Below are 19,331 nucleotides of genomic sequence, written 5' to 3'. Positions count from 1 at the left end.
TGGGCGATAAGCCGTGGTGTGATGTAGCTCGATCCCCAGCCTGTTGGCGAGCTGTGCCCAGAGTGCAGAGGTGAACTGGGCGCCCCGATCACTGGTGACATGGTTCGGGACGCCAAACCGGGCAACCCAACCGTTCAAAAGTGTTCGGGAGCAGGAGTCCGTGGAGGCATCTGGCATTGGGATTGCCTCGGGCCAACGAGTGGTGCGGTCTACCACTGTGAAAAGGTAACGGTTACCGCAGGAAACAGTAAGGGTCCGACGATGTCCACATGTATGTGGACATTCCCGGACATGTTTGAAATCTTGTATGGGCACTCTGGTGTGTCTGTGTACCTTGGAAAGCTGGCAATGGGTGCAAGTTCTGGCCCAGTCTGCAATCTGCTTCCGAAGCCCATGGCAGACGAAATGTTCTGCCATCATACGGACCGTGGACCAGATGGAAGGGTGGGAAAGGTCATGGTGGAAGACTTGCCTGCGTCACTGCTGGGGAACCACTGGTCATGTGGTGCCCATGGAGACATTGCACAGGACAGTGCCCTCACCATGAGGAGTCAGGAGATCCAGGAACCACAGGCCCGTGATGGCAGTCCTGAAGGCCCACGTCCCCTCGTTGGACTTCTGGTCCCAGGCAAGCTGGTCGAAGTTGAGGCCGGGTGTCAGCGCACAAATGGCCGGTCGTAAGAGTGCGTCGGCAACCACGTTGTCATTCCCTGCCTTGTGCTGAATGTTGGTGGTGAACTCAGACACGAAGGAGAGGTGACACTGTTGGCGGGCCAACAAGGGATCTCTTGCCATAGCAAGCCCCTGAGTGAGGGGTTTGTGGTCGGTAAAAATGGTGAAAGGCCTCCCCTCCAAGAAATAGCAGAAATGACACACTGCCAGGTACATGCCCAGCAACTCACGATCGAAAGAGCTATACTTGCGCTCTGGCGGGCGAAGAAGTAGGCCAAAGAATGCCAGTGGTTTTCACTGTCCGTTCATCTGCTGCTCCAGGATGGCACCGATGGCTGTGGCAGAGGCATCGACAGAGAGCGCCATATGCAGGTCGTTGCGTGGGTGGACGAGCAGGGTAGCCTTTGCGAGGGCATCTTTCACAGCTTCGAAATCCCTGCTGGCCTCTGGAGTCCAGGCGAGTGATTGTCTTTGGCCGCGATGAGGGCGAAGAGCGGCTGCATGATGCACGCAGTGCCTAGAATGAAGCGGTTATAGAAATTGCCCATACCCGCAAACTCCTGTACCCCCTTGAGGTTGTCCGGGCGTGGGAACTCCCTGATTGCAGCGACCTTCGTAGCAGCAGGTGTGGCTCCTTTAGTCATGATGGTATGGCCCAGGAACAGCATGGACTCTTTCCCAAACTGGCACTTGGCTGGATTCATCGTTAGGCTGAAGTCGTCCAGTTAGGAGAAGAGGGTGCACAGGTGAGACTTGTGTTGTGCCTGGTCTCTGCTGGCGACAAGGATGATGTCCAGGTAAATGAATACAACATTCAAATCCCTGCCCACTGTATCCAGAAGGTGCTGGAAGGTCTGGGCGGCGTTCTTGAGCTCGAATGGCATGTGTAGGAATTCAAACAAGCCAAAGGGGGTGATGATGGCCGTTTTGGGTATGTCCTCGAGGTTCACCGGGATTTGGTGATACCCATGCACCAGGTCGACCTTGGAGAATACCCTTGCGCCATGCAGGTTGGCCGTAAAGTCCTGGATGTGAGGGCTCAAGTAACGGTCAGGTACTGTCGCATCATTAAGCCGTCGATATTCTCCGCAGGGGCCCCAGCCGCTGGAGGCTTTCGGGACCAGGTGGAGTGGTGAGGCCCAAGGTCTGTCGGAGCATCAAATGATCCCCAGCTCCTGCAGATGCGAGAACTCTCCCTTTGCAATCTGGACCTTATCCGGCGGGAGCCAGCATGCCTTGGCGTGGTGAAGTGGCGGAGAACTGCGGCTTGAGGAGGGATGGGAACTCATCCAGGATACACTGAAACTTGTCCTTGGGCATGCTGACCATGGCCATCTGTGGCTGCTCTGTGCGGGAGGTTATTGAGGCGAACGGATTGGAAGTTATAGGCATCTACCAGTTGCCTACCTCGAATGTCGTGGAGTCCGTGGGCGAGGAGGAAGTCGACACCCAGGATGGCGGTTGGAAGGGTCGAAATGGTGAACCTCCACGAGAACTTCCACTGGCTGATCTGGAAGTGGACGGTCTTGTCTCCATACGTTTGAATCTCCATCTAATTGGCTGCACAGAGGGGAGGTTCTCGAGGCCGGTTCCGGGACTCGATGGCCGTGGCCGAGATGATGCTGATCTGGGCCCCGGTGACAATAAGGAAGCATCGGCCACTGACTGAATCCCGCAGGTAGAGAAGGCTGTGTTCTTGGCCAGCCGCCACAGCCATTAATAGCAGCCAGCCTGCTCGTTTCCCTGGAATGAGCAGGGCTGACAACACTTCCGAGCCTTGGCTCCCCAGCACTGGTGGAAAAAGTAGAGGCCTGAAGTGGATGACTTGCTTCTGGCTATACTCTTTGAGGCCCCTGCAGGGGCCGGGTGTTCTACTGCAGCGCTAGAGGAAGGCTCAGCGTGGTCATGCCCATGGGAATCGTTCGAACCATAGATCCTGAGCCTTTTGACCGACCTTCCTAGGGTCGACGAAGCTCTCCTGGGACAGTAACAGCCAGATGTCTTCAGGCAGATAGTCAAGAAGATGCACTCGAAGAGTGGGCAGTTGGTGTGATCGCCCATGAGCGTGAGCATCTCGTCCATCAACTCGATTGGAGTTCTGATCCCCAAGGCATTGAGGCGCAGCATCCGAGGGGCACGCTGGCGCCTGGAGAGGCCGAGGGAGCAAGTGAGCACCCACTTGATAGTCCCGTACTTATCTTCCGTGGGTGGGTGCTGAATGGGGTGCAGTACTCGTTTGGCGGTGGCCTGGTCCAGGGCAGCCACCACATGGTAAAACTTGGTCGAATCCGATGAAATCTGGCAGAGCTGAAACTGAGCCTCTGCGTGGCTGAAACAGGTCTCCGGCTCCTGAACCCAGAAGTCAGGAAGTTTGATGGCTATAGTGTTGATCGTTCATGATGGGTTCAAAGACGTTTGAACCTGTCGGGGTCACCAATTGTAGCGGCAGCTCCACTGCTAACTGAAGGATCGCACAACCAGATGGGTTGAGTTCAGTGAGCAAAAACTGATTTATTTCTGGCTGAGAACCGCGCTGGGGAGCCCCAACATCACTAGAGTGTCACATGGGTCCCCAAGCGCGGGCTTCTGAGCCCAGTGCAGAGGTCGGGAGGAAACTCCCGACGGTGCCATTTTGGCCAGCTGCCCCACCGCGTGCGTGACAAGTGGGGCCGGTTCACCTGCCTAATGGCGTACCGCCACAAAATAAAGATTATTTCCTTTCTGATGAAACTCTATGGTGACCTGAGATACAGTGACAATGAGGAGCCCAATGAGCCTATATCGGTGTTCGCTCCATTCAGGCCTAATTATCTCCCACAGCATGCTTGTAGCAACATTACAGGCCTAACATTTGGCCAGTGATATTCTTAGAATTTATGAGAGGGAAACATTGACGGGGTCAATTTCATCTGACCTCGTTGAAGAAAAAGGTTCATGTTCAGAGCAGAGAGACCTTTCCTCGAGGCACAACAGGGATGAATGAAAGAAAGCAGCTGATTCTAATCAGGCTGTGGGATTGCTGGCGCTCTGGGAGAATCCTGGTACGACTTTGGGGCTGAACTGTTCATCTCGCATGTTTCAATTGTACAGGGATTTCTGCTAAACTTGTGACATTAACTATTAAAAATCAAAACTTCACTGCCTCCAATGCTCCAGCTCTAACACACAATGACTAAGCTTATTACCCCAACCGAGTGCTATTTAAAACATACATCAGTACTAACATCATAGAAACCGTGTGGTTCTGAGGCATCTATATTGCTGTCTCAATGATCTCTTTGTTTTCAGTGTTCCAAACAGCTATTTATTATGTTGAAAATCTATCACTTCCCCTCCCGTTTCCGAATCTCCAACCTTTTTAATTATTCATTAGTCCCAGCTGGTGATGGATTTTACTCTCAGAATACAGAGATACATTCAATCACCCCAGTGGGAAATTTAAATGCTGTTTGTGAAAATTGTCTCTGCTTAACTCAAAACAGCAACCATCGAAAACAAAACATATTTTCTCCCATCTGGCGTTGTGGGCAAGGAAAGAGTCCACTATGGTGGTGAACAATCAGCCTAAGGACATGAGACAATGTGTGCTGAGATAGTCTCTGAGCCAGAATTATACTTGCTATAGATAGTCTCAGTACCCGAGGAGGAACTAAATCCCTTCTTAGTTTATACCCCTGCAACAAAGTCAACGCACGTGGACATTGAGTGAAAACCAAACCAGGCGCATTCTCCCTAATTACCTGCACCCTGGTATTTCTTTTCCAAGAACATGAAGAAATGAAACATTTGGCCAAGATATGGAGAGGATGCTCATGTCTATTGCATTGGATCTCAGCAACGTTTGGAAGGAAGAATAGTTGAGAAAAACCCAAGAGATTTGATTTTCTTTCAAAACAGAGCAATTCAATGGTATAAAACTATTTTGCAGAAGTCTATTTGAAGTAAAAAAAAACATTCACTGTGCTAGAGGAAGTTAAATTCGAGAACTTTGAAGGAAACTACTGTTAGTCTGATTTAAATACTGAACTGTACTGTGACAGAGGGAATGGGAGAAATGGATTAACTTAGACCAGTGATCTACTCACCATGTTTAGTCCTGTGATCATGTTCCTAAGACATTGCTGCAATGTTCCTCCAAGTATGGTGCTTTGCAAGGCAGTCTTCAGCTATGTCACCAATCATCTGCTTATACTCTCATCACATTGTCCGTATAGACAGTCTCTTATAACACAATGTGAACCAGATGGAAATAATTCATTTTCTTTTCCTTGGCCTCAAGTTCCAAACTGTTAACATTTTACTTCCAGTATATTTAAGAAAAGCATTTGCTGCTTTCCAGGTTGAGGCTTAAGCAGAGTGTGACTGTCAGGATAAAACCAACTCTGAAAGGATCCACCTCCTCGTCATATGTTGGGACCCCCCACCCCCTTCCTTGTTGAACACAACAGTTCTGTTTAGTCGCACTGTTGTCACAGAGGCTTTTCTAGCAATCTAGATCCCCTGAAGGAGAAGTCCGCTCATTATTTATTCATGTACACAATAATTGCCTTATTTCGGGGAAATTTGAAAGCCATGTCAAGATCTGTTGCACATTAACCCACAGAGGTCGGTCACGATGTGTTTCAGTTCAGGAGGCTATGGGTTTAATTCTCTGGATTTCAAAGGGAAAGGTTGAGGTTTTTCGGTACTCAGTTTAAGCTACTTATGTTGTGAAACTTACTGATTCTCATAGACTTCCATGACTCATGAATTACTGAAACATGCTATCAGACTCCCAAAACCTAGTTACACAATGGAGTCATCAGATATTAAAAGTGACACATACAATAACTTATTGTAAATCCTCCAAGATATACTTCCCTTTGTCTATAGTTCAACTTAGCAATTATATTCAGATTACACAAAAGCAAGCAGGTATCTTCTTTCCATTTGGAGCATGGGACACATTGAGCCCCTATCCATCAGGGCAGAGTAGCTGATAAACTGGATTCTTTTCTATCCATTATTTTATGTGTGGATGTTTGCAAACTGGGTTTTAAGCACAATTAGACCTCAAAAGGAATCATTTCCAGGTTGATTGGTGACCGTGGGGTACAAGTTCCCCAGCATGGCTGATAAATATGCAGAGATAGTCAAACTATTACCAGCACTGAGGCCATTTGTGTGATCATAGAGTTAAGTTGCCGCTTTACAATGCACATCAATTTCATTTTGTATGCACAAAGAAACACCATGGCAGATTGGTGTGTAGATACAAAGCATCCCCAACGCAAATAATTTTCACATTGTGATGTCTGCCAGGCTAATTGGTCAGCAGCTCTCAGAGGTCAGTGGGCATTTGAGGTAGGGGAGTCAATCCAACCAGTCATTGTGCATATGGGGACAAATCAGACTGGTCAACATAATGTCACATCGGCTCATGGCAGCCTTTCTCCCGCTGAACTATCCTTACCCAGGAAGGAATTCTGTAAGCCCAGAGTCAACTCTACAACAGTTGACCCAGCAATGACAGAGCCATCACAAGCCATGAAGTAAGACTCAACGGGAACTGCAGAGGTCCTGCTTAATGCAAAACATCTTCTGCATCCTTTGGTTCAATTTCACAATTTTTTAAATTAGCAGGGCATTTTCAGGCTGTTGGGAGAATTAGTGGCAGATACTTGATGCATCAAAATAAAGCTGATCCACACGCTCATCTTGTCAAATAACCTTGTGGTTGAATTTGAATTCTGTTCATGCCTTTAATTAAACTTCTAAAAACATTTCAACAGTTTAAACTGCTCCTGTACCGAGTTACTGCACCCAGTGCAGATCACAGTTTGTGCACCATCCCCTTTCCAATAACGTCTAGGAGTGATGCTCTTCATCCTCGCATCCAACACCAAAACAAAAAATCAACATATACAAACTTCTCCTCCAATGCTTGTGGGAGGAATGTTTACAGTACAGAAGAAGAGCCCTCAATCTGTCGGAGCTCTCCAACACTAATCTCTGCTCCAACACCTCCTCAGCTTCATGAGATGCATTCACAGCAGGCAGAAGGCAATTTCGTGTAACATTATGCACCATTACATGGTGATAAGAGAATCTTCAATCAAAGTGTTTTGCCATCCTTCCTCTGTAATCTAACATAATATAGAAATATTTATCAAATATTATTTTGATATATCTGCTATGCTCTTTGTATAAAACAGGAAGACTCAGGTATAAAATTTAAACTCAAACCAAACCTGACTCAACTCAGACACCGACACCAAATCTGACTGGATGGCCTTGTTTGAAGGAAACATTCCTCGACATGTCCACATCACATTCTGGCTGAGGAGAGTGGCTGGGGAGGTACACCACAAGCCTGGGGAGGGACACCACAAGCTTGGGGCAAGCTGCAGCATACATTCCTTTTAAGGACATCATAGACTTTTGCAGAAATAAGCCATGTTTGACAATGACACCCCAAAAAATGCACTCCAGGCCCCGGTGGAATCCCTCATCCATTCCACCCACCGCCATTTCCCACCCGAACCCTGGCAAATGACATCTCCTCACTGTGGCACTGAGGCAAAATTAAAACCTTGGCATTGCTCTCTGGTTGTTCTTTGCCACAGATATCTGCCAGACCTCAGTGCTTGCTGCTCACTTCTGCGTTTTGGCAGGCACACAAACTCAAGGGACTCCATCCACAATTTGTTCGGCCCACAAACTGATGGCAGATAGTCACTGAAGTTTGTCTGTACATCAGAGACTCAAATTCGCTGACTTCACACACATCCTCAGTGTTCTCCCTGACACTTCCCAACCGAAGTATTGCCCCATATAGTCTCTGTTCTTCGCCAGCCTCCCCAGATACCGCTGGCCCCTCGCTCATTATTGCACAATCCATTTATTCAGGAGCAGGAAGCTGGTTCCTTTTGTTGTCATGTGTCCTTTAAGAAATGCCTTCAACAACCATACCTGCATTACATCCTTCTAACTGTGAACTATTAACAGAGAACATGAAGCTAAAGCTGACAATATCAGATTCACCCCTATGTTTTTTGGGAAACCTGACAAAACTGCTCTGTGAATCTTATCATTGAAGCTCTTGTAATTTCCACAAACTGTGTTAGGGTAACCCGCTAAAAGATGGGGCTCAGCAAATTCAAAGCCATTCATTTATTTTTAGTGGTTTGTGCACTTAACTCCGATTCCAAATTCTGAAAAAAAAATCACTTTTTTTTCCATTCATTGCATTTAATCATTTACCATTTTGTCTGGCCACTTCATGGGGTTTTTACATCTTTGACAACTTCAAAGCCTTTTTCCTTTCCTCTTACAATATTTTCTCACAATTAATGCTAACAAAATCTTCAACCCAAATTAAAACTTGTGGCACTCTCTCTCCATGAATAAAATATTAACTCCTGAGGCTTGATGTAGAGCATGAATTTCTCTTTAAAAGTGGTAGAACTGAGAAATTATCAATATGTATTATTATTTAAATTCCAAATTATAATAAAAGCCGATCTTTGAAAATTTTCAAACTGCATGTTTGTTTAAGGAATGGGGAACATGCTAAGGATACTTTTGTTTTTATCCTTCACACTGTAAACGAGTCCCTTCCTCAGTTAAACATACCTAAAGAATGAGAGGGTAATTTGAAAAATTAAAGCACATGGGATGAAGGGTAATATAATGGTGTGGATTAAAAATTAGTTGACAGAGAATGAATGGGTCACTTTAAGGCAATATCGAATGGGACACTGCAGGTATAAATCAGCACTTGTCCCCCCGTTCCCCCCCCCCCCAGAAATTCATAAATTTATTAGTAATTTGGAATCAAATGGAAAATTTCTAAGTTTGTAAGCTTGTTGATGGCACAAAACTGGGTGGGATAGTAAGCAGTGAATAGATCGCAAAGGGGCTTCAAGGCTACTTAAACAAGCTTAAGTGCGACATGGCTAGTGTAGCAGTTAGCACAATGCTAGTGACCCAGGTTCAAATTTCACGCTGTCTGTATGGTGTTTGCATGTTCTTCCCATGTCCATGTGGATTTCCTCCGGGTGCTCTGGTTTCCTCCCACCCTTCAAAAACACACAGGGTTGTAGGTGAATTTGGTGTAGTTGGGTGGCACAGGCTCATGGGCTGGAAGGGCCTGTTACCACGCTGATTGTCTTAAAAAAAAGTTGCATGAGTGTGGCAAATACAAACCAAATATGAAGTTATCTTCTTCAGTATGAAAGATTGAAAAAAAGATTATTTAAATAGTGACGTATTGGGAAATGTTTAAGGATGTCCTTGTACACTGGTCATGGAAAGCAATTATACAGATTCAACAAACTGTTACTAAGACAAAAACTGACCTTCACTGCAAGAGGTTTTTGAGCTCTAAAGCAAGATATCTTACTATAAATATTTGGAACCTTGACGAAACCAATATTCTGTTTGGCTGTGTGACAGACGATGTCTTCCAGGCTAGAGGTGTGGAATCAGGCTTCACAGACTCAGGAAATAGAACAAGATATTTAGGACCGAGATAAGAAACCCCTTCATTCAGCATCATTGCTAACAACATCAAAGGGGACCCATCCCCTGCATGAGCTCAGTCTGGAAGAAGTGCTATAGTTCACACCAGCCTTGGGCATACTGGCACACTACAACAGAGTGTGGAATAATGACCTCAGACCATGCATCTAAAAGATTATGGGTGTTAATCCACATGCACTGTTAAAAGTACTGGGTGCTCGGTATACCTCACCAATTTATGCTGGGTGCACTGCTTTTGCCGAGGTGCGACATTCCACACTTCAACAACCATCAGCAGGGGTCACAACAGTGATCCCACAGGCCATCAGTTTGGTCAATGGGAGGGTTCACAGCCTAGATATTCTACTGCAGAAGGTAACTTTATCATCATGGAAGCCCAAGAGCTGGTTGGTGGCTGTCTCCCAATCACAGATGCAACATACAGAAACACTCTGCCTCTGAAGAATAAGTGGTTAGGTGTCCTCCAGCATCTCCACTGCTGCTGGCAATGTTCCACCTTGTCATTCTGGCTGGTGACTTCAACTGCTTTATCAATCAGAAGGGCTAACAGTTAAATGAGCATCAGTAGCATAGCTCAAATTAATGGGAAGAAGAAAGCATCCCCACCTAATGTGAAGTCAGGCATAACTGCCCATTCTCCTGTTTCTTGTTTATATGTTTTATCGAACCTTTTGCCTCATCCATCAGAAAGGATTCAGGGTGACAATGCTAGGTAATGCAGGCATGCAGGTCAAAGTCTCTCTCTACACATTCTACCTTCTGCTCAGTCCACAATTTGATCAGTGTTCTCAATCGGTTTGGGTCAGTCTCAGTGTCCAGAGTCAATCACAGCAAGGAGCAGGGCCCTGTTCTTTTGCAAGAGGATCAACCAATCCTCTGTTGCCTCCACAGTCAAGTCTGACTAAGGAAAGGTGCTGAGAGTCCAATTCAGAGGAGACAGGGCATGAGACAAGAGTTAGGTGGAATGAATAGCAAAGATGAAAACAGAATTGGGAATGTGGGAGAGTTGTTTTCTCCTGATGTCAGACAAGAACCTGGCCGTCCGATGCAAAGCGTTCATGGTGTCACAACATATGATGCAGGTACCACCATACCCTTTACTCTTTCATCTGGAGATTCAGAACACATGGATTCCATCAGAACTTGATGTACAGAAAGGGGGAAAAAAAATGTATCCAACATTGTCCTTATCCTGATGCCACCCTCCGGTTACACCAAGCTGAGCATGGCACCACAGCTCCCGGCACTTGGTTTCACATCTGCGGCCTTGGGAGCAGCCCTCGAAGGGACCCATGCATGATACAAGGAACATTCTTCAATTCATGCATGAGTGCTGCTTGTCCCAACAATGTCTCCTGCAATTTTGGAAAGGGGGGGAGAATGATCATGGAGTCTGAGAGACCTGGATAGCATCATTTGCAAGAGGGATGCTACATGTGTGAGGGAGTCACTGACCCCCTCCAGGATCACAGCCAGGTATTTCTTGAAGGAGGTTGCTGGGGTATGACCTTGGAGACCTATCAGCCCATTGATTCTCTGTTGGTTCTCAAAATTCCCATCCCTCACTTGTTCTCCCATATCATATTCTCCCTCACTCTTGCATCCACATCTACTCCATCTCCTGATTTTTTATCTCCTGTTCATATAGGCAGCAATTTACAGATTTTTAAAAAAGCACAGAAATGCTGGAGGAACTCAGCAGGGCTCGCAATGTCCATAGGTGGGAGGGGGGGGGGGGGGGCGGGTAAAGATATACAACCAAGGTTTCGGCCTTATCTTGAAGAAGGCCTCAGACCCAAAACCTCGGTTATATATTTTATCTCTTACGGATGCTGTGGGACCAGCCGAGTTCCTCCAGAATTTCTGCATTTTTAACTACAATCACAGCATCGTACACTTTCCTGTTTCACAACAATTTATGGTTAACCAGCCAGCAAACCTTTTGGATGTGGCAAAAAACCAGAACACCTGGGAAACATCAGGAGTCGTTGGGGAAAATGCATACTCAAGGTCAGAACTGAACTGGGATAGGCAGATCTGTAAGGCAGTAGTACTACCTGCAGTTCCACTGACCCACTCTTACCATAGGATACCTGACCATGGTAGATCCCTGTGCCTGCTCCTGTGGGATAAAGGTACAGTAGGATTTTCCCTCCTTGAATATAATATTTTGGAATAGAGGTTGAGGGAAAGCAAGGATGGAATCCATCCACACATTTTTACTGCTCGAGAGGATTTGTCTGTAGGCTGCACTGGGATGCTGTCAAGAAAAGCTGATGCAGATGTTCATGATGTGGTAAGTCCACTGTCCGCCCTGCCTCACAGATGACATAAAATGTGGGGAATTCATCTCCAAGCTCTCCCAGAGGATTGGGTGGAGCCAGGAAACCCTAGCTTGCTCTCTTACGGCCACAAACACTTTGTCGCAAGAGATTGGCACCTTTCCTACTTCACCGACTGGATAAAGCGTTAGCTGCTGTGGAGACGCAGATTAGAGGCCACACATAACCTTCCTGCACTTTAGATCTCACCACAATTCAGCTGAATACCCGTCATCTGCAACATGGCCGCAGATTCAGATTTATTGTCAGAGTACATGGATGGCATCATATGCATGAGATTCTTTTTCCTGCAGGCATGGCAGAATTACCACTAACTAGTAGTGCAAAAAAAAACTCTACACAAAGTAAGAAGAACTGTAAACAGATAACGAATGTAAACCAACTGACTGTGTAATACCGAGAGAATTTTTTAAAATTAATAAAGTGCACAGAGTCCTTAAACGAGTCAGTTTGTTGTTGCAGAGACAGAAGTCTGATGGTAGAGGGGTAGCAGCTGTTCCTGAACCTGGTGGTGTGAGTCTGGTGGCACCAGCACCTTTTTCCTGATGGCAGCAGTGAGAGCAGAGCATGTGCTGGTTGATGTGGATCTTTGATGATTGCTGCTGCCCTCCAAATGCAACATTCCTTGCAGATGTTCTCAATGATGGGGAGGATTTTGTCTGTGATGTCCTGGGCTTTAAACTCCAGGGTATTGGTCTCCCTATAGCAGACCATGTTGCAGCCAGTCAGCACACTTTCCACCACACATCTGTAGGAAGTTGCCAGAGTATCCAATGTCATACCACAAACTCCCAAGGAAACAGAGGCACTCTCGTGCTTTCTTCATGATGCCATTAGTGTGTTGGATCCAGGAAAGATCCTCTGAGACAGTGAATCCCAAGAACTTAAATTTGCTCACCGTCTTCATCTTTGTCCCCACAATCACCACTGGATCGTACACCTCTGGTTTTCCCTTTTGATATCAACAATGAGCTCTTTTGTTTTGCTGACATTGAGTGCGAGGTTGTAGTTGGTGCACCATTCAGTCAAGTTTTCAATCTCCCTCCTGAATGCTGACTCAGCGCTTCTTTACACAACCCATCTCAGTGGTATTGTCAGAGAATTTGTAGATGGTGTTGCTGTCGTACCGAGCCACACAATGAATGAACATAAGTCTCACCTTCCTGCTCCAAATTAAGCTGGAAATGAACACTGCGCACGGTGAAGATGTCATTTGACACATGCATGACCACGGGTTAAAGTTAAGCATACTAAGGTGAACAGAATGTGCAAGTATTTTACCCAATTTCATGATGGGCAGTACTTGAACAAGAGTGGATCCAAATCCACTAAAGCATCTGCAAAAAGGCTTTAGATGCAAGAACTACATTCCCCAACCTCTGGGCAACTTGTAAATCTGTAGTTCAAATCCATAAGCATTAGATGAATAACTTAAATACCAACCAGCTCCAAATTCAACCATGAATTCTAAAATAAAGAAAATATAAAAGACAAAGAATAATCTGGGGTTGAAATTGTTCCAGAATTGTTCTTTGGCAGCTCTAACAATACTGCCCCACAATCATATCAGCTGCTTTAGATTGCCTGTAATTCTAATCTCAATTCAGTGATCCAAAAAAAAAACCCCAAGATGCTCAGCATTAATTAAGCAGAAATTTGTTCTGCTTTAACCATGGATCTTAATGTAACCAGTTAATCGATTCTTTCAATTTAAAAACCTAAACTTATATTACCATGCAGTTTAACAGTGCACACTTGTTAAACAGGTGCCTAGGAAAGTTTTCATCAATTAACAAATTATGTCCAAAAAATAAGCAGGGCTATCGGAAAATAATGGCAGACATTTCCTACTTCAAAAAAAATAGAAATATCATTAGACAGCAACTCAATAGGAAGATGCAATAAAATATTATAACAGCATTTTACAGTTCAAACCCAGTGCTAGTTTGTGTTTAACAAATTGAACACAAACAGACCCTATTCTGCACACAATGGGAAGAGGTTGCTAATTCGAGACTAAAACACCTCCCACATCTCTATCATTCCATGTGGGAGTGAAACTTGCTGCGAGACTGAAGCCGGGGTACAAACTCCTTCAACTTCCCGCTGCATTCGCTTTCAATTAGTTCCAGGTGCTCTGCTGGGCACAGGGAACACTGAAGGCTGACAGAAACATCTCCCACACACAGCAGAGAACAGCAGCAACCCAATCCCAAGCATACTTCATTGTTGGGCAGGAGACAAAGGCACACTGTATAGCAAATCCAAGAAAGCAAAGAACGCTGCTTGCCTCAAACCAGGGACATAGAAAAGGAAAATGGCTGAGACTATCAATGAACTGAGTGATAGTTTTGCAATTCCTGGAACTAAAGGAAGCAGAGGCTGACAAACCTTCTTATCCACCTCTTATCAAAAGATTGAAGACCTGACCAAGAAAGATGTACAATGACAGGGGGAAAAAAATGTGTTAAGACTCCTTAAATCACAGGTCCAGTCCTTCAGCAGAACATTTGTTTAAAAGAAGAAATCAAACAATGTTTGGAGGCAGATTTAAGGGAAATTCACCCATAAAACTTTTTATTTCTAGTCTTCTATCTATTCACATTTAGCAATATTAAATTTCTCAGTATTTAATTTGATTCAACTGATTTTTTTTTTTAAAAACATGATATCATCTCCCAGAGTCGGACACAGTCGTGAAAGTCAGGGCCCTTCTAGAATACCAAAAATACCAAAACCCCTGAAGTAAAGAGTTCCTGTTTTATTACCTGCATTTTGCAATGCCTTCCTTGCCCCTGCATTCCAGTTTATGCTTCCCAGACAGGCTTCCCCATAAAGCTGCACCGCTGCTAACAGTAGTTGAGAGTGCCTGTGATACCTACAGGGCTTCCCACAACTCCCTCACATGACCTTCACAGCCTACTTTCAGCTAAAACGATCTCAGAATGCTGACAGGCTGGGCTAATCACCATGGCAACTGTTGTCCCCGCTTGCAATTCTGGGAGGGTTATGCCTTTTGATTAAAAAGTTTTGCAAGAGCTTGGTTTCTCCTCCCTCTCTGAAGCCGCACAAGTGACTGAGTTTTCAAACCACTCCCTTCATGCATGGAAGGGGCTATCACATTTTATGCAAGATGGAAATAGTAAAGTGTTGTCAGCATTCCATTCTCAAAAGGGTAAAGTGTGTCAGCTCATTCAATTATCATTATTTCGATTATTAACATACAGGCTTTGTTCAATGATAACGACAGATAAATATGCTATTGTGTTGGGAGTATTCATGGACAGGCCTAGCTAAGCACCCAGAATATACTCACTGGTTTCCTTTCTTTCCTTTTGTGCATTCGTGAATTAGATTTCAGGAATTTTGTATCTTGTTATTAAAGTTTATCTGACAATCTATTATCCTGATCCCTCATTTTATTAAGCAAATTTTCCAAATGAATGCATACCACAATTTCACCAACACCAACAGTGACATATTACCTCACTGTTTATTTCTCAAAGCATTTTTTTTGTCAGGTTCAAGACACGCATTTTAAAATACAGCTCCATGATGTTTCTATTTCAGTATTCAGCTTACACGAGTGTCGTCAGTAAAGGTGTACTTTCATTATGTTTTGGTCCTTTTGATAAGTAACTTGCAATATTGAATGCGTCTCTAAAGGCACTTTGTGATAGATGTGGAAGAGCCTTGTTTAATCAATTCTATCACCAGCTGCATCCAGCTCAGGGACTCAGCCAATTGTGGCATTATTGCTTCACTTTTTTTAACCTTACAAAGGAAAGAAATTCTTCTGAGGAAAACCCTCCTCAGAGGTAGCTCAAATTAGAATGATCTCATTTATGTAATTTTCAATCTACTTTAGCATAATTGTGCCATGTGATAGGCTTCAAGTTCCAGACCATGTTTTGATTCATCTGCATCTCAACTACACATACACGTCAAAGAAGTTTCCCCAAACAAAGTAGCTTCTCATTGGGTTCTTTCTTGATCATCAGTGCTGGCAATAACAGAAATAACTGCTCCACTCATCTTGAATTTCAAAAGCCAACAATATCTCAAAGGTCTGGAGATACACCAATCAATGATCCCAACAGAAATTCTATGCATCAAGTGGGAAGGTCAGCTCATTAATGCCAGCACCTATAGCTCAAGAATGTGTCAGCGGTGAATTGATCAATCACCTGTAACATGAGGTCATGGAACATTTTGGGATCATTTTCTGAAACAATGGCTTGGGGAATAGAGTAGATCTTACCTTCTGAACAAGTTCCTCGTCGTCAGTAGCAATCCTCTGGATCAGGCATCATGGATGGATGCCAGATTTTCATAACCCCAAACAAGTCCTGTTCCTATCAGTTTACACAGGGTCAGAAATCCTGTTGTACTTTAATGAAACTTTGGCAAAGACATGATGAAAACAAACACAAGCACACAATACATGCTGGGAAGAACAAGTCATCAACTGGTCTCAGTGGCACCACATCTTCCACCAGTCAATATTTTACTCAAGGTAGAGAGAAACACACAGATAGATAGGGAGTAAAAGGGGGAAGAAATACACTGCCAACAAGTAGCCAGCACGCAGCAAGTCTTTTGTATCTTCAGTCGGCTGGTTTGCAAGTCCAGCATCAAACTAGATGGATAGATACATAGATACATCTGTGGCTGGGGATATCCTCCATCAACGAATTGCCATTTAATGATAAGAATTAACGTGACAAATGATAAGATCTAGCCTATTTCCCATGAAATACTATCCATAAAACATTCTACAAACTTATCCTGCAAACTATTACATATTTGATTTGCCCAGTCTCTGTAGATTGAAAACCCAAGATTGCAACATAATTTCAACACAATTTTCTTTTTTTCTTGACTTTTCTCTAAATTTTGATGCTGTTGATAGATGCCCGCAATCCACTCTAAACTGCAGTTCTCTCTGATCCTCACTCAAACTAATTTTACTTCATGTACAGCAAGACAAGATCTTCCCTCAATTCTGTATTATGTCACACTTTATGACCAGTGCATATCATTGACTCTCCCCACTCCCCTGACTCCTGTCCACATCTCTTCTCTGTCCTTTCCAAATGTCAAGTACTCCAGCATATTTTTCCAGTATCTGCAGTCTCTTGTGTGTCTCTATTTTATTACTCAAGGCCTGCAAACTTCCTCCTCTCTTCAATGGGAGTTCTTTGGGTCTGTCTCTCACTGCTCCTCCTGTGGTTTGTACTACTCTCTGACAAAGATCCTGACCAAGACTTACTACCTCAGCCATGTACCCAGAACTCTTCTTCACTGCCATCTTGTCCCAACTGGTTCCCAACCCCCTTCTACAGGGAACGCTTGGGGAACATTTCATAGAACATTTACATTCTCTCTGCAGCAGCCACCCTGAGCTACTGGTTGCTTGTAATTCCAACTCTGCTTCCCATTCCCAAACTGACCTACCTGTCCTGGGCTTTCTCCACTTCAAATTGAGACCCAGTATAAACTAGAGGAGCAACACCTCATGTTCCACCTGAGCAGACTACAGCCCTACTGAATGAACATAGAATTTTCTAATTTTGATAACGTCCTCTCTCTCTCTCTCTCTCTCTTTCACTCTTCCACCACTTTTTAAGTCCCCCTTTCCAACCACCCCTCCTCTTTGGTTCCATTGTCCCCAACAGCATCCTTATAGCATCACACACACACAATCCCTGCACCACACACCATCTACCCATAAAGATAGACCAGAAACAGACACACATAAACAAGATCCCTCTATACTCTCTCACACACACAAAAACATAGACACATGAGCACACAAAAACAATCACATGCCCATACGATTTAACAATTTGGAAAGTACATTGATAGCAAAACAAATCACTGCTTTTCATTTCTGTCAAACAAATTAGGTATAATTCTATTATTCATTACTTACAAAATAGTAATAACACATGAATTTGAAAATTAAATATTACAGTTGTTCATCCACACCTGCACCAATAATCCCTTAAGATCTGTCAAATAATTCCACTTAATTTATGCATCAAACATAAATGTAGTATTTTGTGCATTTTAATGAAAGACAAAAGGCAAAGGAGGAAAACCCCAACACCCAACCCCAACCAACCAATTTTCCCCTGCAGCCGCTGCAACCGTGTCTGCCTGTCCCGCATCGGACTTGTCAGCCACAAACGAGCCTGCAGCTGACGTGGACACTTACCCCCTCCATAAATCTTCGTCCGCGAAGCCAAGCCAAAGAAAACAACTTGTGTCTAAGGCTCAACAAAAAGAAAAAGAAAATTCAAATTTTGTTATCAAGTGTCAGCAAGTCTAAGCCAAGTATGAGAGAAATGTTTTTCGTGATGAAGACCGTCCATAAATTAGGTGCAGAGAGGAAATAATATATAGTACATTAACCTATTTTAAGCAAATCAGAGGATATTTGTACAACCCATTGAAAATAAGAAGCAGCCATAAAAAAAGGATTGAAATACAACTTTCATGCCCAGACTTCTGCACTCACTTTATTCAGTGGTACACCACATCATGAAATGAAGTCTGCTATACATGGAATTACACAGGAGCAATTGACCATCAATACACAGCTCTACATGCACAAGTGACGTGAGATGGTGCCTTTAAATCAATTAAAGCACAGCAAGGAAGGGAATTGGCAGCGTTGTGTGTTTACTAGCATTAGTCATACATATAGGTGACTTATTAAATGAGTCAGAGTTTGTTTGGTTGTGCAAGTACTTGCCACAATTATTCTCTCAGCTACAAAAGCATTTAGAATATGGAACCGTACACAATGAACAGGAGCTTCAGCCCACAATGTTAGAGCCAAACATGATGTCCAAATTAAACTAAAGCTACTTGCAGATGATACATATCCCTATTTTTCCTGTTGTTGTGTGGATTGTGAAGAGTCATGTGGCCTCACTGACCAGAGCCTAGTTGGAAGTCACCTCACCTGCCAGGGAAGGGTTAGATCTGCACATAGGTGAGGCTGACGCACGATTGGTCCTCATAGATCATGTGGATGGGTCTTGTATTTAAAAAGCTGAGCATGTGCTTTTGTTTGCTACTGCTTGGAGACCATCACTGAACTCCAGGTTGCAGGCGACAGGCATTTCCAGAAGGCCGAATGCAATGGGTCCATCCCAGATCCTGAGCACTTGGCAATACTGGAGACCTGGTTCATTTGATATACTTGTTGGTTGTAATTAATTTACTGTTGTTTAGTGTGCTGTGCCTGCTAGAGATAGAGAGAGTTGATGGCACTGTGTGTTTAACCCTGGTGTTCCCAATCGGAGTAGAGAATGTTTAGTAGTGATGAATTTGAATCCGATGTGTTGTTATTTGTGTATTTATCTGGGTTTGTCGGTGTGAGTGTATTCCCTTGTACATAAATAAAGCCCAATGTTTGTTGATAACACATGTCCAGCCTTGATTCTCTTTAAACCCATCAAGCTATTCTTGAACACAACATTTGACACTCCAAGCAGGGTTCAAGGAGTTTTGACTGGACCTGAGTGGTGGCAATGATTTTACATAATACTAACCAATTTAACCTTTTCCTGTAACCATCACGTGCGTACAGACTCCCTGTTGTGTGTCCTGTGGCACGCCCTTACTGAGCAGCCTGAGGTCAGGTGGAGCATCGAGTCTCCTGACCGGGAAAGGGGCACGAGAAGAGGGGAGGTTTGTAGCACATGGACTGGGAAATATGCAATGGGTGACATTACCAGGGGAAAATGAGAACGTCTACACACGCACGCCAACCATCTTTGT

At 44.3% G+C, this 19,331-nt stretch overlaps 1 protein-coding gene across 10 annotated transcripts in view; it reads right to left on the bottom strand.

Moving 5' to 3' along the window:
* The window catches only part of dennd2b (DENN domain containing 2B), a 354,119-nt gene that overhangs the window by 261,807 nt on the left and 72,981 nt on the right, over nt 1–19,331 (bottom strand). For 6 of the 10 annotated variants that reach the window (XR_011345486.1, XR_011345509.1, XM_069900512.1 and 3 more), the window contains exon 1: nt 15,799–15,892. The exons of 1 other annotated variant lie outside the window; for it this stretch is intronic. The gene's annotated coding sequence lies outside the window, so the exon portion shown is untranslated. Of the gene's footprint in view, nt 1–4,757; nt 5,060–15,798; nt 15,899–19,331 lie in introns of those variants that run through there. 3 more of the 10 variants (XM_069900482.1, XM_069900527.1, XM_069900492.1) reach the window with 3 other exon arrangements.

The sequence above is a fragment of the Narcine bancroftii genome, chromosome 1 (genome assembly GCF_036971445.1).
Source record: "Narcine bancroftii isolate sNarBan1 chromosome 1, sNarBan1.hap1, whole genome shotgun sequence".
Classification (NCBI taxonomy): Eukaryota; Metazoa; Chordata; class Chondrichthyes; order Torpediniformes; family Narcinidae; genus Narcine; species Narcine bancroftii.
The sequence above is the reverse complement of the archived record's forward strand: the minus strand, read 5'-3'. Positions and strand labels throughout refer to the sequence as shown.